Here is a 20,209-nt window from a genome sequence, read left to right as displayed (position 1 = left end):
AAAGAGAGACGATCATCAAACTACTACATTGTGGAAGTGACTAAGACTGCGTTGCAGGACTTTTGTGGATGTTCGGGCTAAACCACCTAAGACTACACTTGTAACTACAGTCTTCTTCATGTTGTATGTTAACCAAGAAGTTTTGCACAAGTTTATAGTAAAAATTCATTCAAAAAAGTTTAATACCAATTTCTGATAAGTGTAAAAGTCTCAACACAAATCACACTTCATCTTAATGATTTACGATTTGAATAGGATAACACCATCAGGAGTTAGCCATATTCTGCCATCGTTAACTGGTTCAAGGATTGACAAGAAGACGGTGATGTTTGATTAAATGTCTGGAATTTGTATAGCAGTGGTACAGGAGTGGTACAAGTTAGTTGTTAGGCAATAGTCGATCTGGGTTTGGAGGTGACAATCCTTCAAGATGGTGATGACATAACACTCCTGAATCTGAACAGTATGATAGAAAGTGGTTTTCAGTGTAACAAAGGAGAATAGATTGTATAGGTTATTTTTTTGAACCCAATTGATATTTTAGTCCAAATATTTGTGGGGATAATTCTGGATAGAAATCTGTTGATATTGGTTTAATGTCAATTCATGTACTACTTTCTCTATCTCACTACCTCTCACTTTACACTAATGCACTCCCTCTTACTTTGCACTAATGTAGTACACTCTTTGTCAACTTTTCCATATATCAAAATGTGTAAATTACTATCTGTTACTCTCTAATTCTTTTTCTCCTTCTCTATCTGCTTCAACCTTTCTCCTCTTGAGATCTCTCTATATGTGTGCTGTTAATTACTGGTGAATTTTGATCACTATGGAAATAAACTAAATAAAGCATAATATGCAAATGAATAAGGTACACATATGTATATATATATATATATATATATATATATATATATATGCAAGATATTGCTTTTGTTTTTCTTCTGTAAAACTATGCAGTCTTTCTTTCTCAAAAATATAGTTTTACTATTCCAAATATCAACAAACGCAGTTATATTCCTTTTTTTGATGATGCTGACCATTTGAAAATAATTTGGACCTGGATAAAGTATTTTCTGGAAGAAATTTAAATTATATTTTATTTTTCTCAACAACATACTCTAACAACCCCCACCCACCTCTCCAAAAACCTGCTTAACCAGAATTAAATATTAATTTTCTAGGAAAAAAGCTATTGATGATAAAAAAATACTAAAGAGACTAACGTTACACAAAAAATACTAAAGAGACTAACGTTACACAAAATGAGTATATATACAATCTCTTTGTAGTATTAAGTGTTTATGTATAGATAATTGGAAGACACAAGATAGATGAAAATAAATGTCTTATAGAAAGACATGAATAATGAATTAAAATATATACTTTTACTTATGTTCTCTAAGCCAAAAACAATGGCAATGAATACACAGGTCGTACCTAAGTAAAATAAAAGAATCTGTGGTGAATATTTGAGCATCTTTGTCTCTGCACATTATAAAAATGACAAGATGGATGAGGAAAAATGAAAAAATAAACACAAAAAGACTTAAGAGATAATTAATTACTGCCAAAAAAAATAAGACTAAAATACCTTACATATAAAAGAAAAAAAAGATTGCATCTTTTTTAGATACTATCATTCTATTGTGTACTTTTCATGGAATTACTTTAAAGGATTTATAGGGAGCATAATATGGGCACATTCACCCATTTGAAAATTCAAATATTTCAGATTTACATTAAATTTTATCTATAATCATTAGTGACATATCTCTTAATTTAAATTTTTTCTTAAGATCCTTAAATTTTAGGTATTTTCAACAATCAAAACCATGTGACAGATTTCGACTAAATTTGGAATAAGGATTCTAGACATAATTTTTAATATTATATTTTGATTTTATTCTTCATAAGGGTGAGGGCATGAAAGTTCTGTTTGTGTCAAATTAATTTTACTTGTCCTGCAACAGGTATTCTTCTGGTGAAAATATGTAAGAAAAAGGCCTTAGGAAAACAAATGTTCATTAATTCAGCTTTAGTATAATAATAAATATTTTTGTCTAATGAACAAAAAACAGAAAAAAAACTGACATGATTTTACCAGTTCTAAGTACAACAAAAGAGGCTTAGTTAAAAACGTTGCATTTTCACCTCATTTCCCAGCATTTTATTCAGCTGAAGATGAAAAGAGGAACAAATAAAGATAAAAAAGACCAAGAAAAACTTAGTTGTAACCAAGAAGCCAGACAAGACCAAAACACCCTAAAAATTAAAAGCTGAAATGGTAATAGTAACTGGACAACTTAATGCCAAATACGGAGATACTGTTTTTTTTTGTTGTTGTTTTACAACTTTCTATTTCTTAAAGTTAAAGAGAATGATAGGATTCTGTTGTCATGTTTTGTATACTTATACAGGGTGGAGCGATAAAATTATCGCTCTTGAAAAGATGACATGACTCCATTTCCATTTGATGAAAACCTGTTTCCTTTTTTGTTGCAGACCACATCTACTAGTTGGCCAGTTGTGTACAAATCCCAAGAGTGATAGGAGCCTTCTATCATGTCTGAAAGTGACACAATGTTCAATCCAAGTTATGACAACAGGACTATTACCAACACCCTCAAAATACAAACAGATGGTTCAACGCTTGAGTTTACAGCTCAATGAAGCTCCAGCCACAGTTATGGTCGTTGGTGTGGTTTCAAATAAGGGCCACATCATGCCATGTCATACCTCTGAAGTTGGCTTGAAAGTCAACAGCAAAGTGTACCTGGATGTGCTGAAGATTGTAGTGATCTCCTAGTGCAATCAGGTGGCTGCTATGCTAATTCACCCAAAAAGAAAAATTACCCTTTATCCTATCTTTGTAACCTTTTTGGTTAATATATCTTTCTTACACCTAATCTGTGTTGTGTTTTCCTTCCATAGTCTCAACCTTGGCTCCACATCAGTGACGACAGAAGGATTCAAGAAATGCACCTATGCCGAAACCCCAACGCTGACCAGTTCCATAACAAATTAAGCTGGCACTACTACATCAATGATTACATATAAAATATGCTGGTTACCAAAGTCAGTGATAAATTGACGATTCAACACCTACAGAATATTTAAGATTATTCAGAGTCTGTCCAAACAATATAATGGTCAACGAAAGTTTCAAGAATTATTGCTTACACACACAAAAAAACAGTTCGTTCACAAAATAAATTGACAAACTCAAAAGCCAAAAGAAACTTCAACAAATTTCGTGCATAAAATAATTATCGTCTCAAATTTACAAATGCAAGGTTTTTTTCGTTTAAAAAAAATAAAGGCAAGTTCTCACACAAAAGAAAAAATAAATCTCAAACATTTTTTTGCTTCTATCTGAAGAATTAGGGTAGTGATGTGAGACTAGTTCACCAACAGAAGTAACATGCCTCCTTCCCTCTGCTAGCCTGTGAGAGATCCTTGGGCAAGGTCGAGTACCCACTCAGCTCCCCTCCCCCCTGGGCAAGGTTACCTGAAATCATGGAAGGCAACTGACAGAGCAACCAAATAGTTTTGGGGAACTGGTTAGCATTTCAGTGTGTAGATGATACTATATGAGTACAATGGCTAAGATAATCTGCTCAGTACTAGCATTGCTCCTATGGAAAGTAATTGCAGACTACTAGAGGTATACTTCTGCAAATAATGCCATGCCAATCAAAAAGAAACAGAATACAGATAACAGCGTTAATGGGACTTTCAGTCTATGCGGAAGTTCCTCGTTTGGTAGGGTGGATTATGTGCAACAGATAACCCTCAATCATCATTCAGCAAGTGTCTGCATCAGAAAACTTCTCAGAATTGGTACATGGAACATACTGACTATTCTACAAAAAAGAAAATTGGAAAATCTCAAACAGGAAATAGAAAGAATGAACCTTAATATACTAGGACTGTCAGAAGAGGGATGGAAATAATAACTTTAAAAACTTTAATTTTTTATGTTCATTGCTTTTAGCAAATAAGATGCAAATCAATAAAAACATTTGCTAATATTTTTCCTCTGGGGAGATGAATAAGCATCGAAAACTCATGGGTTAAGGAAATAGATTTATTCAATTGTATTCTTTGTTTTCAAACAATAAAAAATTCTATATTTGAAGATTAACCTTTTCAAATCATAAAATATACTAATTTCAAAATCACACATCACAAAAACTGTTAAAATATACAGATCTGAAATATTGCATGCCTAATCAATACATATTGTAGAATGCTACACCATGTACTTCTTAAATAGTATCCACAAGAAAATGCCATAATTTTATGTAGTGTTTTTCACTTTGTTTATCATGGTGATGAAATTAAGTAAACATATATGTTCAACATCAATTTAATTTTAATAAATGAGAGAGCTGAATGTTATCATCGATAAAGTTTTTTATACAGTTGGTATTTCTTTGTGATTCTGTTGGATTCTTTGCTTGGCACAGATTGCATTTGTCTATTTAATGTGGTTCCCTCAACTCCTTCTGTAGCCAAACACATACAGAGAAAAAAAACTTCAGTTGTCCTTCTTTAATGATTGTGGCACAAATCACTAGTTTTGTATTATTTATTAAATTGTTAGGTGAAAGTACAGACTACTTAGATATACACATTCTCCTCCATATGTTAGGAAATTGGTTTCCACAAAGTTCTCTACGTAAGTACTACTGTTTTTTTTATTGTTTTAATATCATTATTTTATTTTTGTATTGGCTTTGTTCAAGTTAATATTATTTACAAATGGTTTATTTCTGGTTTGTAGGGACCGTTCTGCTTTACATTGAATGTCCAGAAAAATCCCTTCTGATTTATGTTTACCAATTTTAAAATAAGCAACCGAACTTGGCTATTTTTCAGAATAACAGAATATTGGTAAACATTAATCAGAAAGGACTTTTTCATGGAATATATGTGAAGCAGAATGATTGGCACAAACCGGAATTTTTTAATAATAGATTATTCAGTTTTTTCATACAAGAATTTGTGACACTATAAGATTCCTACCTTCACTAATCAATGGGGACTTATTCAAATACTTGTCCTGTTATCAAACCCATTTGAAGAAAAAAAAAAAAAATCACCAAAGAAGCAAGTCACAGAACTTCAACCATATCGATGATAATATCTACAATTTTAGCTTTGAAGTTATTTCTTTCAAAAGCTGTCCAATCTAATTGCCATACTTCTGACTTCAATGGAATCCTTACTACTGTTGAACAATTGAAGCAATTCCAACTGCAATACTTCATTATAAGTCAATAAAAATGCTAATATGTTCCATGAATCAATGGAAACAAGATTCTGATGCTATCTAAATGATAAAAGCTTCTGTGTCTACTTTCCTAGATCCAAGATTGAAATTTCAAAAGAATGACATGGAAAACACTAAGAATTGGATTCTACATCTACTTTCTACTGATGATAATGAAGCAGACTCAGCAAGACACACTTCTTCAAGCTCTGTTGAGGGTCAATAAGATGAAAGTGAAAGTAAAACTGTATCTCTTGAAAGCCTGTTTGATGAATTAGCTTAAAATAAGCCTACAGTAACAAATGAAAACTTAGAGCAGGTAGCAGCTGAGTTAAAACTGAAGACTTAAATTACAACAGAAATACAAGAATTACAATGATCCATTTTATTACAGGAGACCTTACCACTGCTGAGTAAACTGACTTCAAAATATTTAAGGGCACCTTCTTCATCCGTGGAGAGTGTGAGCAGCTCTTTAGTACAGGTGGCATAATCTATGTATGAACCTATGAGGAACAAACTGCGTCATGAGAATAGGGAAACGCTATAAGGTATCTACATTACAAATTCAAAGTATTCAACTTTAAATATTGACGTGACTATGAGAGTGGAGGAGGCAGGCAGCAAGAATAGAAGAGGAAATAGAGCAGCAGCAGGTTATAGTTATTCACTTAAAGAACTACAATTAATACTTTGTAGTTGGTTTGTAATTTTTGTTTTCTCATCCAATCATTTCACAATTGGAAATTATATTTTGTAATTTTAGTTAATAACAACAAAAAGCAATGTGAGTGGCCAGACACTTAATTAAATGTTAAGATAAATTAGTAGTTACTACGTTAATGTGTCAAAGTTATCTGATGAGTAACTTGGCAGTGATGAAATGATTCAAATTTAATAGGAAAGACAAAAAAAAGTAGTTGCAGATGAATTGTCCAATGTGATGATTACTTATTAATCGGCACAGTAACCAGTTAGGAAGATTATTGATTACCTGCCGGTTAATCAGCACCCCCCTATACATATATATATGCATATATATACATATATGTACATGAATATGTACAAAAATATATACATACATACACATTACAACAATATACATATAGATACATATATACAGATAAATGCATACAAACGTACAGACATGCACATATATACATACATGCATATATATATACATATACATACATGCATATATATATACATATACATACATGCATATATATAAACACATATATATACATGCATATATAAACACATATACATACATGCATATATATACACACATATACATACATGCATATATATAAACACATATACATACATGCATATATATAAACACATATACATACATGCATATATATAAAAACATATACATACATGCATATATATATAAACACATATATATACATGCATATATATAAACACATATATATACATGCATATATATAAACACATATACATACATGCATATATATAAACACATATACATACATGCATATATATAAACACATATACATACATGTATATATATAAACACATATACATACATGCATATATATAAACACATATACATACATGCATATATATATAAACACATATACATACATGCATATATATAAACACATATACATGCATATATATATATAAACACATATATATACATGCATATATATAAAAACACATATATATACATGCATATATATAAAACCACATATATATACATGCATATATATCTAAACACATATATATACATGCATATATATAAACACATATATACATGCATATATATAAATACATATATATACATGCATATATATAAACACATATATACATGCATATATATAAATACATATATATACATGCATATATATACACATATATATACATGCATATATATAAACACATATATACATGCATATATATAAACACATATATATACATGCATATATATAAACACATATATATACATGACTATATATATATACACCTATACATACCTGCATATATATATACATATACATGCATATATATATACACATATATATACATGATTATATATACACATATATATACATGCATATATATATACACATATATACATGCATATATATACACATATACATATAGATATATAGACACATGCATATCTTTACACATACACACATGCATATCTATACACATACACACATGCATATCTATACACATACACACATGCATATATATATATATATATATATATATATATATATATATATATATATATATATATATATATATATATACACACCTACTCCCAATCTAACATCTTAGTAGCTCACAGACTGGGTTAGCACACATTCGAATTGGTACTCATTAAATATGCGATTTGTTGTAAAGTTTTTGAATTATGGTTATATCATTACTGTGTATACCATCGAATGATTTCTTATGCAATATGTGACCCGGTGAGGTCTTAGAGTTAGTGTATATAGACATATACATACATGCATATATATATATATATATATATATATATATGCATGTATGTATATACACACATATACATAGACATATACATACATATATATAGACATTTACATACATGCATATATATACAATACATATATATAGACATACACGTACGTGCATATATATATATATACACATATACATACATGCATATATATATACATATACATGCATATATATACACATACATACATGAATATATATACATATATACATGCATATATATACACATACATGCATGCATATATACACATATACATATATATACACATATACATACATGCATGCATATATACAAATATACATATTTATACACATATAGAAACATGCGTGCATATATACACATATACATATTTATACTCATATATATACATGCATATATATACACATATAAATACATGCATATATATACACATATAAATACATGCATATATATACACATATAAATACATGCATATATATACACATATACATACATGCATATATATACACATATACATACATGCATATATATACACATATACATACATGCATATAGTTACACATATACATACATGCACATATATATATACATATACATACATGCACATATATATACACATATACATACATGCACATATATACATACATGCATATATATTCATACATATACATACATGCATATATATACATACATGCATATATATACATATACGTACATCACCATGTACAAAAAAATATACATGCATACATAAACACAATATATACATATACATAAATACCTATATACACATATATGCATACAAATGTAGATAGAAATACATATATATACGTTCATATATGCAAGTACATACCTGCACTACCGTTTATATAAGTAAATAAATGCATATATATATACACATATACATACATGCATATATATATGCACACATACATACATGCATATATATACACATATACATACGTGCATATATATACAAATATACATACATGCATATATGTACACATATACATACATGCATATATATACAAATATACATGCATATATATACACAGATGCATAAACGCATATATACACACATACAAACATATATATATACATACATGCATATATAAAAACCTGCATGTATATATATATTCATGCATATATATATACATACATGCATATATATACATACATGTACATACATGTATATATACACATATGCTTACATGCATACATATACACATACATGCATATATATACATGCATGCATGCATCTATATACATGCATGAATCTATATACATGCATACATACATACCTACATATATATATACAGACATATACACACATGCATATATGTATACAGACATATACATACATGCATATATATATACATAAATATACAAACATGCATGTACATACATGCATATATATACATACATATACATATATATATGCATAAATGCATATATATTCATACATGTACATACATGATTATATATTCATACATGTACATACATGATTATATATACATACATGTAAATACATGCATATATACACATACATATATATACATGCATATATACAAATAAATATACATACATGCATATATATTCATACGTATACATACATGCATATATATTAATATATATACATACATGCATATATTATAATACATATACATACATGCATATATATTAATACATATACATACATGCATATATATTAACACATATACATACATGCATATATATTAATACATATACATACATGTATATATTAATACATATACATACATGCATATATATTAATACATATTCATATATGCATATATATTCATACATATATATACATGCATATATATTCATACATATATATACATGCATATATATTAATACATATATATACATGCATATATATTAATACATATACATATATGCATATATATTAATACATATACATACATGCATATATTATAATACATATACATACATGCACATATTATAATACATATACATACATGCATATATTATAATACATATATATACACGCATATATATACATACATATATATACATACATATATATACATACATATACAGACACATATATATACATGCATATATATACACATACATAAATACATACATGCATATATATACATACATTTACATGCATATATATATACATATATATACATCATGATGATTGCAACGTCTTTTCAGACGAGTGCCACTCCCTCAGACATTTAAAATCCATGAGCCCAAATGTTTGAGGAAGTATCTATACAAATATGATGTTACAGAGTCTTAGCTTTGTACGACAGCTAAGTCTCTCTCTCGGTTCAACATGTTGAGATCCGGCAACAAGCAAGAGCAAGATAGCCAGCAACAAATTAAACTGCAGACCAGCTTTATGCGGGTAATGGTCTTCCGGTTTATGGTTTTTTAAATCAGAGATTTGCTTCTCCTGAAAAGGTTGCCTTCACCACGGCTTACGGGAGCCCTCTCTACCCCAATACACATATACACACACACAAATATACACGGTGCTAGTTGGCCGTTGACCCAGAAAAAAGTTCATTCGCCCATTGGAAGGTCTTCTTTTTAATCCTTCAGGGAGACTAGCCGCCCACCTCACCAAAAAAGTCTGGTGGGGGAACCAGTTTAGTCGTCGGTGACCAGACCATGAGGCAGGTAGTACTGGGTTACGTGGTATCAGTAGCATATGACATGACCTTACATATATATATATATATATACATATACATAAATATACATATACATAAATATACATACATATACATAAATATATATATATATACATATATATACATATACATATATATATACATATACACATATGTACATACACACATATATATACATATACACATATATATGCACATATACACATATATATACACATATGTACATATACACATATATATACATGTATGTATATGTGTATATATACATGTATGTATATGTATATACATGTATATATATATGTGTATATATGTATGTATATATAAATGTATATATATGTGGGTGTATATATATGTATATATACATGTATATATGCATATACATACATATATAGGCATATATATATGCATATACATGCATATATATATGAATATACATGCATATATATATGAATATACATGCATATATGAATATACATGCATATATATATGAATATACATATACATGAATATACATACACATACATATATATATATAAATATACATACATGTATATATGCATATACGTATGCATACATGTATATGTATGCATATACATACATGTTTATATATGCATATACATACATGTATATATATGCATATACATATACATACATGTATATATATGCATATACATATACATACATGTATATATATGCATATACATACACATACATGTATATATATGCATATACATACACATACATGTATATATATGCATATAGATACACATACATGTATATATATATGCATATACATACATGTATATATATGCATATAGATACACATACATGTATATATATATGCATATACATACATGTATATAAATGCATATACATACATGTATACATATGCATATACATACATGCATATATATGCATATACATACATGCATACATATGCATATACATACATGCATATACATACATGTATACATATGCATATACATACATGCATATATATGCATATACATACATCTATACATATGCATATACATACATGTATATATATGCATATACATACATGTATATATATGCATATACATATACATACATGTATATATATGCATATACATATAAACACATGTATATATATGCATATACATATACACACATGTATATATATGCATATACATATCTGTATATATATGCATATACATATACATACCTGTATATATATATATGCATATACATATACATACATGTATATATATATATATATATGCATATATATATACACATACATATACACACATGTATATATATACACATATACATATACACACATACATATACATATACACACATGTATATGTGTATACATACATATATACATACATGAATATATATACATACATGTATATATATATACATATACATACATGTATATATACATATACATACATGTATATATACATATACATACATGTATATATACATATACATATATGTATATATACATATACATACAAGTATATATATACATATACGTATATATATACACATACATAAATGTATATATATGCATATACATACATGTATATATACATATACATACATGTATATATACATATACATATATGTATATAGACATATACATACAAGTATATATATACATATACGTATATATATATATATACACATACATACATGTATATATATGCATATACATACATGTATATATACATATACATACATGTATATATACACATAGATAAATGTATATATATATTCCTATAGATAAATGCATATATATACATATATATACATACATGCTATATATATATATATATACATGCATATATATATACATACATATATACATATATATATATATATACATCCATACATATATATATACATACATGCATATATATACATATACATACTTGCATATATATACATACGTGCATATATATATACATACATGCATATATATATATATACATACATGCATATATATACATATACATACATGCATATATATACATATACATAAATGCATATATATGTATAATACATGCATATATATACATACATGCATATATACATATACATATATGATTATATATACATACATATACATGCATATATATACATACATATACATACATGCATATATATATACATATACATACATGCATATATACATATATACATACATGTATATATATACATACATATATACATACATGCATATATATATACATACATATATACATACATGCATATATATATACATACATATACATATACATACATACATGCATATATGTACATACATATACATACCTGCATATATATACATATACATACATGCATATATATATCTACATATATACATACATACATATATATACATACATATATACATACATGCATATATATACATACATATATACATACATGCATATATATTTACATACATATATATACATACATATATATACATACATACCTACATACATGCATATATATACATACATATACATCCATGCATACATATACATACACGGAGATATATATATACATATACATACAGGCATATATATACATATACATACAGGCATATATATATACATACATGCATATATATATACATATACCTACATGCATATATATACATATACATATTATATATACATACATATATACATATCGATAAATGCATATATACATATAGATACATGTATGTATAGATATAGATACGTGTATATATATATACATACATGTATGTATAGATATAGATACATGTATATATAGATATAGATACATGTATATATATACATACATGTATATATATACATACATGTATATATATACATATACATACATGTATATATATACATATACATACATGTATATATATACATATACATATACATTTATATATATACATATACATTTATATATATACATATACATACATGTATATATATACATATATATACATGTATATATATACATACATGTATATACATGTATATATACATACATGTATATACATATATGTATATATACATATGCATACATGAATATACATACATATAGATAAATGTATATACATAGATATAGATACATGTATATACATAAACATACATGTAAATATTCATATACATACATGTATGTATATGAATATACATACATGCATGTATATATATACATAAACATGCATGTATATATATACATATACATACATGTATATATATACATATACATGCATGTATATATATACATATACATGCATGTATATATATACATATACATACATGTATATATATACATATACATACATGTATATATATACATATACATACATGTATATATATACATATACATACATGTATATATATACATATACATACATGTATATATATACATATACATACATGTATATATATACATATACATGCATGTATATATATACATATACATACATGTATATATATGCATATACATGCATGTATATATATGCATATACATACATGTATATATATGCATATACATACATGTATATATATATATGCATATACATACATATATATATGCATATACATACATATATATATGCATATACATACATGTATATATATGCATATACATACATGTATATATATGCATATACATACATGTATATATATACATATACGTACATGTATATATATGCATATACACACATGTATATATACATATATGTATATATATATACATGTATATATATACAAACACATACATGTATATATATACAAACACATACATGTATATATATACAGACACATACATACATGTATATATATTTACATATACATACATGCATATATATTTACATATACATACATGTATATATATTTACATATACATACATGTATATGTATATATATGTATATATACATGTATATATGCATATACATATATGTATATATACATATAGATAAATGCATATATATACATATAGATAAATTTATATATATACATATACACGCATGCATATATATACATAAATTTATATATATACATATACATGCATGCATATATATACATATACATACATGCATATATATATACATATACATACATACACATGTATATACATACATGCATGTATATATATACATACATACATATATATACATACATGCATGTATATATATATACATATACACACATACATATATATACATACATGCATGCATATATATACATAGATGCATATATACATATACATACATGCATATATATATAAATACATGTATATATACATACATGCATATATATACATATACATACATGCATATATACACATACATACATGTATATATACATATAGATATATGCATATGTATATACATATAGATAAATGCATATATATATATACATATAGATAAATGCATATATATACATATACATAAATGCATATATATACATATACATACATTCATATATATACATACAATCATATATATACATACATGCATGTATATATACATATTCATATATGCACATATATAATGATTGAAACATCTTGTAAGACGGGTGCCTCTCCCTGAGACACTTACTCACAGAGCCCAAATACCTGATGGAGTATATATACGAAGATGATGTTATAAAGTCTTACCTTTGTATGATAGCTAAGTCTTTACTCACATACATGCATATATATATATATACACACACATACATGCATATATATATACATACATGCATGTATATATACAACTATACATACATGCATATATGTATACAACTATACATAATGTTGACATATACATACATGCATATATATACACATATACATACATGCATATATATACATGCATATACAAGCATATATACGTACATGAATATATACATACATATACATGCATATATATACATACATTTACATACATGCATATATATACATATACATACATTCATATATATTCACAAATACATACATGCATATATATACCCATATACATACATGCATATATATACCCATATACATACATGCATATATATACCCATATACATACATGCATATATATACCCATATACATACATGCATATATATACCCATATACATACATGCATAACTATACCCATATACATACATGCATAACTATACCCATATACATACATGCATAACTATACCCATATACATACATGCATATCTATACCCATATACATACATGCATATCTATACCCACATACATACATGCATAACTATACCCATATGCATACATGCATAACTATACCCATATGCATACATGCATATCTATACCCATATACATGCATATATATACACATATACACACATGCATATATATACACATATACACACATACACGTATATATGATGATGATTGCAACATCTTATCAGACGAGAGCCACTCCCTCAATCACTAAAAGTCCATGTGCCCGAATATGCCTTTTTATCCCTGCCAGCGACTTGGACACCCGCAAGCAGACATGACACTGAAAACACTCACTGATTTGTATGAGACTAACAGCAGCCGAACCTGTATTATCGTGGGCTTTCATGTAATTAACAAAACCTGCCTTAGACAACAGAGCCCGATCACACACCTTACAGATCCAGAGATCTCCATGGTTGGGTGGCAAGGTTTGGCATTTCCTACATGCTCTCTTAAGCTTTGCTCGGTCTATTTTGGCTGCTTCATAGTGTTTTGCACCCCTGTATATCAGTGTCCTCCACTGCTTGCGATCATACGCTAGGGACTCCCAACTGTCAACAGGAATATGAAAGCTCACCAGACTCTCCTTGATGCTATCACAAAAACGTTTTTTGGGCTTGTGCTGGGGTCTTTTTCCAAGAAAGAGCTCACCATAGAACAATTGTTTGGGGAGACGATAGTCTTCAAACCGGATGAGATGACCCGCCCAACGCAATTGGTTCTTAATAACAATGGTAGCAATACTGGTTGTTTTGGCCTTTTTTAAGACATATGTATCAGAGACAAAGCTATACCACTTTAAACCAAGAATGTGTCTAAGGCAGTACATATACATACAAACATATATATATACACACACACATACATGTATATATATACACACACATACATGTATATATACATATACATACCAGCATACATTTATATATACACATACATGTATATATATATATACATACAGGCATATATATATATACACACACATGTATATATATATATACATACAGGCATATATATATATACACACATATATGTATATATATATACATACAGGCATATATATATACATATAAGCATACACACACATACAAGCATATATATACACACATACATGTATATATATACATATACATACAAGCATATATATATACACACATACAAGCATATATATATACACACATACAAGCATATATATATACACACATACAAGCATATATATATACACACATACAAGCATATATATATATACACACATACAAGCATATATATATATATACACACATACATGTATATATATACATATACATACAAGGATATATATATACACACATACAAGCATATATATATACACACATACATGTATATATATATACATATACATACAAGCATATATATATACACACATACAAGCATATATACACACATACAAGCATATATATATACACACATACATGTATATATATATATACATATACATACAAGCATATATATATACACACATACATGTATATATATATATATATACATATACATACAAGCATATATATACACACATACATGTATATATATATACATACAAGCATATATATACACACATACATACAAGCATATATATATATACACACATACATACAAGCATATATATATACACACATACATGTATATATATATACATATAAGCATATATATATACACACATACAAGCATATATATATACACACATGCAAGCATATATATATACACACATGCAAGCATGTATATATATACATATACATACAAGCATATATATATACTCACATATACATGTATACATAATATATATATATACATACATGCATATATATAAATACATGCACATATATGCATATATATATACACACATTCATATATATATACATACATGTGTATATACATACATGCATATATATACATACATGCATATATACATATACATACATGCATATATATGCATGGATGTATATATATACATACATGCATGCATAATACGTCTGACAGAAATTATACATGTAATGGACACACCTTGGTCACAATCCTGTTAAAAAAGTTCATATAGGAAAAAAAAACATTTCAACGACGCTTGGTCTCTTTAATGTTTATGATGATGCTGATAAACACAAATAAACCTAAGTAAAACTAATAAATGTCTGACAGAAACGATACATGTAACATATATAGATATGAAGCCTTCCATCAGTCTTGACAGACTATGGATACCCACTGTAAGGGTGCCTGCGCGTGAAATTTATGTGGCAAGACTTGCGCAACCTCTAACCACGCCTCTCCGGAGTCAACATTGTTGCATACCAGTGGCAAGTTGAGGTACAAGACGACTGGAAACAATGCCGAGATAAGCGGAGAGCACATACAGCGCCTAGAATTCCCAAATGGTCACCCATCTGGTATTAGCCAGGCTCAACGTTGCTTAACTTCGGTGATCTGACGAGAACCGGTGTGTCAACGTGATTATGCCGTATTATATATAGATATACATACATGCATACATACATACATATATACACATATATAAAAACATTTTGCCAGATTTATATAATCAAATATTTGCCAGATATCTTATCCCACCAATGGTGAAACGAAGGAAATATGTCTACATGTGATTGTTACCTAGTGCCTTGGAAGGATTACAATATGCGTTGGATCTTTTTACCTCCTTACTGCCAGGAACTTCCATTTCAAGAGTGAGCATGCATTTTGGATTTGAAGTTCAATATCCTTTTTTCTGTCTCAATATCTAATTTCCCTTGTTCTATGTAGCTAAAATGATTTAAAAACTTTTAATTTTCTATGTTTATTGCTTTTAGCAAATAAGGTGCAAACCATTTATAACATTTGCTAATATTTATCCTCTGAGGAGATGAATAAACATCGAAAATGTCTTTGTTTTATCGTTATTTCCATGGCAAGTGCTCATCTGAGCTCCAATCTCTGCCCCCCCCCTCGCCAATCTTTCACGATAAACAGCCTTCTAGCTGAAACCACTGTCAATAATTTTCCCCACTCTTTATCTGTGCCTAAATCAAAATGTAGATTCCATGAACAAAGCTTCTTTCTTAGAAGTGCATGAACTCTTTTCTATTTGCCTGTTTCCCACCTGACTACAACTTAGATGTCTTCAAGTCCAACATAAACAAATTCCTGATGAAACGCCCCCTTAAGTAAAACACTTTATCAAATCTCCAACACTAACGATTACTACGATACTATCCCATTGATTACTGTACACGCAATAACCCTTATCCCCGAGTGGCTTCTGGCTTTGATAAGTGTTGACCACCATGTAAAAAAAAAAAAAAAAAAAAAAAAACTCATCGGTTAAGGAATTATATTTATTAAACTGTATTCTTTGTTTGAAACAATAAAAAATTCTATATTTGAAAATTAACTTCAAATCATAAAATTTAAATACCTAAATTATGATTTATTTGCTCTATCTTGTATATTGAGCTATTTTTATTTAGCTGGGAATTTCTAATATAAAATATTACACCTAATAATATTTTGTAAGACCGTTAATCACTGGATTTGCATACCAGTAAATATATTGCATTCCATTATTCTGACGTGTGTGTGTGTGTGTGTATTTATACATACTAGCGAGGAGACCACGTTGCCGGGATTGAATGATGATCAATGAATATTTCACACTCCCATATTTTTATTGTCATCGAAACCCGTGAAATCGCCCGGGAGGAAACTCCATGCAGTAAGTTAGTCCAAAATATATGTTATTCTACATTGCAGTCTAGAGAACCTACTATTTGTTTTATAAAATTATTTTATATAAACTTCTTTCCAGTTAACAAAAAAATTATAAAGAAATTTATGTGGAGTTTAAACCTACAGACCATATCATGCAAAAGAAAAAAAAACAACAAAAAAACAAAAAACAAAAACACATAAATTTTCAAATCTTAAAATTCTTTGCAGTTAATGAAAACAAATGAAGAAATTTATGTGGAGTTTGAACCTACAGCCTATTTCATGCAAAAAAAAAGAAAAAAAAAAAACAACAACATGCTATCAACTTACCTCCAGGTGAATTTTCACGGGCTATTGTTCTATCATTGTTGCTAAGTGATGACATAGAAAAAATGGCTTTACCGATGATAGATAACTTAAAATAACAGTTTTGATTATCGATAAATATTGGGGGTATTCTGAGACAAAACTTAACTAAGATCACTCTCAGACTTATAGACTAAAGTTCTGTAAATTTTAAAGAAAATCTGTTCAGCAGTTTCGGAGTCTATAAGGAACAAACTCACACAGACAAAGTTGCATTTATATAATTGTAGACAAGAGATATATTTTAAACCTTTAAAAAAAATAAAAAATAAAATTTTTAAATATGTCCTGTCAAAAAAAAAGGGGGGACCAATGCAAACCAAATGCTTAGAAGGCGAAATTAAATACAAAAACAGTGTTTCAAAACTGCTAAATCACTAAAAAAAATTAATAGATCTTTTGTGTATATATATATATATATATA

General features: G+C 27.6%; 1 protein-coding gene and 1 pseudogene across 1 annotated transcript in view; both read right to left on the bottom strand.

Annotated features, from left to right (window-relative positions):
• The window catches only part of LOC145263940 (uncharacterized), a 756,801-nt gene that overhangs the window by 450,034 nt on the left and 286,558 nt on the right, over nucleotides 1-20,209 (bottom strand). The window lies entirely within an intron of this gene.
• Nucleotides 18,062-18,178, bottom strand: LOC145264062 (5S ribosomal RNA; annotated as a pseudogene).

This window comes from Euprymna scolopes, chromosome 39, assembly GCF_053919585.1.
Source record: "Euprymna scolopes isolate OS-2025 chromosome 39, ASM5391958v1, whole genome shotgun sequence".
Classification (NCBI taxonomy): domain Eukaryota; kingdom Metazoa; phylum Mollusca; class Cephalopoda; order Sepiida; family Sepiolidae; genus Euprymna; species Euprymna scolopes.
Note: the sequence above shows the minus strand (reverse complement) of the source record. Positions and strands in the feature narration are given on the sequence as shown.